Source organism: Lagopus muta, chromosome 1 (genome assembly GCF_023343835.1).
Source record: "Lagopus muta isolate bLagMut1 chromosome 1, bLagMut1 primary, whole genome shotgun sequence".
Lineage (NCBI taxonomy): Eukaryota > Metazoa > Chordata > Aves > Galliformes > Phasianidae > Lagopus > Lagopus muta.
The window spans coordinates 41,830,091-41,836,090 of NC_064433.1; the positions used below are offsets into that span (position 1 = coordinate 41,830,091).

Genomic DNA, 6,000 nt, shown 5'->3' on the forward strand with positions numbered 1-6,000 from the left:
TGACTGTCTTCCACCTTGACAAGTGGTGTCCTCCAGGGGTCTTTCTTGTTACTGGTGCTCAGAATCTTAATTAATGACCTGGACAGTGGGCTTAAGCACACTTTCAGCAAATTTAAGGATCATAGATTCCTTAGAGTCAGAAGGGACCTTTAAATGTCATCTAGTCTAACTCCCCTGCAGTGAACAGAACCACAGCTAGATCAGGTTGCCCAGGGCCTGCTCCAGCCTTACCTTGAAAGTCTGTGGTGAGTAATCATTCACCACATCACCATGCAACCTGTTCCAGTGCCTCACCAATCTCACTGTAAAAGACTTTTTCCTTATACCATTTTTAAGCTTGAAATCAATTCCCCTTGCTCTATCACCACAGACCCCGCTAAACAATCTGTCCTCTTCTTTCCAGTAGCTCCCCTTTAGATACTGAAAAGCCACTATCAGGTCACCCTGTAGCCTTCTCTTTTCCAGACTGATCAGCCCAAGCTTTTCCAGCCCATTCTCGTAGGAGCGGTATTCCATTACTTGGATTTTTTTTTTTTGTGGCCCTCTTCTGGACATGCTACAATGCTCTCCTTTATTGAGACTCCACATCTGGACACAACACTCCAGATGAGATCTCAGCAGAGCAGAGTAGTGGGGCAGGATCATCTGCCTCGACCTGCTGGCCATGCTTCTTTTGATGTAGCCCAGGATGCTATCAGCTTTCTAGGCAAGATGATAGGATGACACCAAACTGAGTGATGCACTTGATACAACACAAAAAAGGAACGCCACCTGAAGGGACATCCAGACAAGATAAAAAAGTGAGCTCATATGAACCAAATGCTTTCCAACAAGGTCAAGTGCAAAGCATTGCACTTGAGTCAGAGCAATCCCAGATATATGTACAGACTGGAAGAACTCCCTGAAAGAAGCCCTGGGGAGAAGGGTGCAGAACTGCTGGAGAGGCTCCTGAGAAGGTCCACAAAAAACGACTAGAGAGCTGGAGCTGTGAAGATAGGCTGACGGAGCTGGCCTTGTTCAGACTGGAGAACAGACGGTTCCAGGGAGACCTCATTGTGGCCTTGCAGTACTTGAAGGAAGCTTATAAGCAGGACATTAACTGACTTTTTACATGGTCTAACAGTGATAGGACAAGGACAAAAACTGGCTTAAAATTCTTTACTCCGAGAGTAGTAAAGCACTGGAACACATTACCTAGAGAAGCTGTGGATGCCCCATCTCAAGATGTTCAAAGCCAGGTTGTTGGATAGGATCCCAGGCAGCCTAATCTGGTAGGTGGAAACACTGCCCACAACAGATCTTTGATGTCCCTTCCCACCTAAGCCATTCTATGATTGTGATTCTTAGTTCATGTGAAAATACATGTATTTACCAAGGTTTCATAATGATAATTGATATTCAAAACCCACTCAAATTAAAAGTCCCTTTTTTTTTTGAACATGCAAGTGAATGTAATGACAACACATCTTGAAGCATACCTTAAGTAGTACCCACAATAGAATATATTTCATGTCCTTAAAAAAATGAAAATTTGGGAAATTTTGCTTAAAATGTATTAAGCTACGATCAGCATTAGAACAAAGGGATTCAGATCTATTTTTAAATATATATATATATAATATTAAAAAACAAGAATGTTATTACTTGGAAACTTGTTAATTTAACCACAGACTTGTCAATATTTTTGTGAGATACGTACCTTTCAACAAGAAAAACAGCTACTTTACAAATATTTATCTGTTAGGATATAAGGAATGAAAATTTTGCTATTACACACTCCAAATTCTCTTAAAAGATTGTGAAAAGTGTTCTGTTAGAGTGAGGCAGAAGGGACTTTTAGTACTTTTAGTATTCATTTCTAATGAAAAAATGAACAAATATCTACTCATTTGTTTAAATATGCATGTTTATTAACATCACAGATGTCATGTATAGCTGAATGAAGGGGCTGGAAGGTAGAGCACAAAACTTATTGGAGGCCTGTACATTTTTGGACTTCTACCCAATTTAGCTGAGCAGAGTAGTCCATAGTTTAAGAAGTTGCATCATGGTTTCAGAACATATTGAAGAGTTTCAACTAAAATAAGAGAATCTTGCAGCGTTAACTAGTTATGTTGTCTATTTCATGATGTGCTGATTGTCAGGGGAAATCATCCTTTCACTTTTTCTCTATCAAAATTGATAAATTATGAGTGTGTTGTTTGTCATTAGACCTACCTAGCTCTTAACAGAATTATTGTGTTTCTCAGCTGTATAAAAGGTGCACATGAAAGAATAAATTGTAAATTCTGTAAAGAGTGACAAAGCAGTTCTGAAACCTAAAAAGACATATAAAGGTAAGAAAAAAAAGTCACAGTACATCCTGATTGAGTTTTACATGAAAACACTCTTTCTGATTTAGCAAGTTCTATTATTATCCAGACTCCAAAGCCTTCCTTTATTTAAGCTCTTCTGACAGTAGCTTGTAGAGTAGTAACTTGTTAGAGTTCAAAGAATAAATAATGTTGAACAATCATTATTTATCTTTCTCAAAATCCTCAAGTGATACTACTTATATTCTCAGTATGGAATATAAATAGTTACTACCAATTCCCTGAATAACACAAATAAGCTAGGGAAAGAAGATGCCCTTTTTTTATACATCAAATTCGGCATAGTGTCTGTATCTTCCAGAGAATTACCCTGGAAGAAGAATATACTCCAAGTGCAAAAAACTCTTAAATAACAACAAGGGAAAACTAAGAGCATTGCACAAAAAAAGGCCAAAACAGTTCTTTGCTTTTATGATTTTCTAGCACAAAGAAAAGAAAGAAATGGAATTTAAGAAGCTATCTAGAAAGGAATACACTCAACACTTCAGCTTACTAAAGCAAAGTGGAGCACAGTAGATAAGTATTAGCGACTGTGGACTGTTAAAGAATATGAAAAAGATACGCCCATTTGCTACACTAAAGTATGTTCCTGAGGGTTTTGCTTGTTTTCTTCATTCTTTTTCTTTTTAAATTAGGAAATAAAATGATTTTTTTTAGGAAATCTTTATAGCAAAAAAGAAAAAATGTCAAACTAACAGTCAAATCAGGACAGGCAAAACACCACACTTTAAAGAAAATGGATTTAACACCTTGAAAAAAAAAAAAAAAAAAAAAGTAGATTTGTGTCTGCGTTTTCTTCCTTTCTGAATGTTAAGTAAATACCTTTAGGAATGAATAGGAATTAGTTAAAGTGTTAAATGGTTTTCTTTCTTTCTTTTTTTTTTAATGTTATGATTTAAAATGTAGTTATTTACCTAAATGTTCTAACAATATTAGAGAATACATTATATTGTTTGAATATGGAACTTCATAATTTGATATACCAAGAGAGGGCATAGCTATGACTGCACTACAGACATAGATAAAACAGAAGAATATCAATGCGAAGGTAAAGACTGAATGTAAATATATTACTCTTCATTTATTTCTACTATTTATAACATTCTCCCATTCATGCATATATATTTTTTTTCCCGTGTTCTTTTAAAGTAAATATAATCAAGTATAATATATTGTATTCATATAATCATATTTTTCTATTGGCTACTCCTCAGCTCCATATATTAGGAGTAATTCTATTTAATTAGTTTTCAAGTGGCACAGCTCTTAGAGGGAAAAAGCTTATGACTGGACCCAAAGAAAACAAAACTGAATAGATATTTATAAGAGCACTCTGCAATAAGAAATGCTCATATTACCTTCTGAGGCTTTAATGATCAAAAATGATAGCATAAAATTCTGAAACATCCATTGGTGCCAGCATTTTAAGAGGAGTCTATGTATTTGACCCAGAGGCTTGAGAGATTGGGACATACAGAGGCAGCATAAATAGTTCCTTTAAAAAGCATCTCGCTGATGATAGAAGCCTCTAGGGAGAGTTTAGTGAAAGCCTATATGGATATATTCCAATGTCCATAGGAAAAGAAATACTTCAACAGAGCTCATTGGAAATGGGACGGAATCAAACTTTTTTCTTTTTTCTTTAAGGAAAAGAACTTTCAGGTGTTGCATACATGAGTAACACATACTGCCAGAATTTTTTAATCAATTCCTTGAAAATTTTCTAGAAATAGGGGGATCTAAACACACTGAAAAGGATTCTTATCTCAGACTTACAGATTTTAACCCCTTACTTGCCTCTGAAATCTCCAGACCCTATCTTGTTTACCTGTTACTGCCATATTGCTTTCGTTCAGCAGTACGTGCAAAAATCTGACAACCATCTGTCACCTGCAATTAAACATCCAGTTCAGAATATCCACTGCACTACCAAGTGCTCTATACACAAGCTTATACATAATTTACTTTTGGGAGAATGACAGCAGCATGGAAAGAGCACTGAATAAAGAAGCTAAAGGTAAAATTTTATTTTAGGAGTTAACTCTTAGCACTACATTTGTCTTTTTGTGTTCAAGTGCCAGAGCTTGCACTCAGGTATTGTTCCAAATCAGGAATAAAGTGCTAAGCTAGCTTTACTCCATACCTGGAGTATGCTGGGCAGTGCTTTTTCCATATCTGCAGCAATTCCCGCGCTTCAAACTGTTCAAAAATGTCTGTCTGCTTCTGCAATTTAGAGAGATCTTTCATTTTTAGGTCAGCTTGCCTCACAAGCTGCACTGACAGGCTTGCTGCAAGATTTCCAGACTAGAAAGCAGATGCTGTAACTTTTATTTAAACACAAAAGTTTAAAAAGCAAGAAAATCTTCCTTACAGATTTTGTTGTTTAAACCTCCTGTTTTGATATATAATCCTTGTGCTTTACTAAGAAGCTCCTAGAGTCTGGCAGTACAGATTCAACAGCAGGCTTCTGATGCATATTTCACATTGGAGACTTTCAGAATTAAATACCTATTTCCCCATTGAAAAGGATGGAATATTGCATCTAACAAATAAATATCTAACTCCACAATTAATCCATAGTAGTTTAAGGGGAGTTGCGCCCTTACCCACGTTTGGAAAACATTTTGTGATATAAATACTCACCTATAGCAAATATAAAATTACAACTCTGATTTTGCTTTTCTTTATTAATTGCTGCAGAAAAATAGCATTTGGTGGGCAGTCAGTATCAACTTGTGAATACATATTATACAGCACAGTAGATTATTCCTTCTTTTTTTTTTTTTTTTAAAGGTTAAGGGTTGTTATTTGCCTGGGGGTATTGCTGACAAAGCACTTGGCAGCAGGTTCAAAACATCAACAGTAAGTATGTCAGAGTATACTACCTGCAAATATGCTGCAATAAAGTGCCATCATTCAATTCATACATATTACTTAGTTAACATTTTTCTTAATGTATCTGGATTACTAGTTCATTATATCATTACCTGATAAATAGTGTGGGTAATGAATTGAGAGAGTAACTACATACCTTCAGGAAGAACCTGCCCGATAACAATAATCCATTAGAAAAACTGGCAGTATCCTCTGATCTATTGCCCGCAAAGCTATGACTTGATGGAGAGTTTCATTCCCTCTGCTCAGCACTCCAGAAGAAAATCGGCACAATTTAAATATTTCTCAGGATGTGACAGCTCTCTAGTTCCCTGGTCGCATACTGTTCCCAGGGGTTGACAATCTGGTGTTCCAATGTGCACAGAGCAGTGAAGATGAATTGAAAAAGCTTGAGATAAATTAGGGATGGCTAAGTTAAAATTGTCTCAGCTCCCGAGTCTCTCATCTGCAGTCTGCAAGCCTATTTTGCTGTGAAAAAGCTAGATGGCAGGCTGCCTCAGTGAGTTCTTCTTAAGCGACAGGGAGCATTTTCAATGAAGAAAAATTCTCCCATTATCTAAGCTAATGTGACTGCAGCTAAATCTAGTCTTAAAAGTGTCTGCTAGCATGAAATTCATTCCCACTGTAGCATTCTTCTAAATTACAGGTTAAAAAAGACAAAAAAAAAAAGGGGGGGAAAAAAAAGCGTAGGACCAGCCTAAATATTTATATGTGAAAGAAATAAAGTTTTTTA

General features: G+C 36.2%; 1 protein-coding gene across 2 annotated transcripts in view; it reads right to left on the minus strand.

Moving 5' to 3' along the window:
• The window catches only part of MGAT4C (MGAT4 family member C), a 287,399-nt gene extending 281,792 nt beyond the window's left edge, over positions 1-5,607 (minus strand). For both annotated transcript variants that reach the window (XM_048934642.1, XM_048934641.1), the window contains exon 1: positions 5,404-5,607. The gene's annotated coding sequence lies outside the window, so the exon portion shown is untranslated. The remainder of the gene's footprint in view (positions 1-5,403) is intronic.
• Positions 5,608-6,000: the final 393 nt, after the last annotated feature.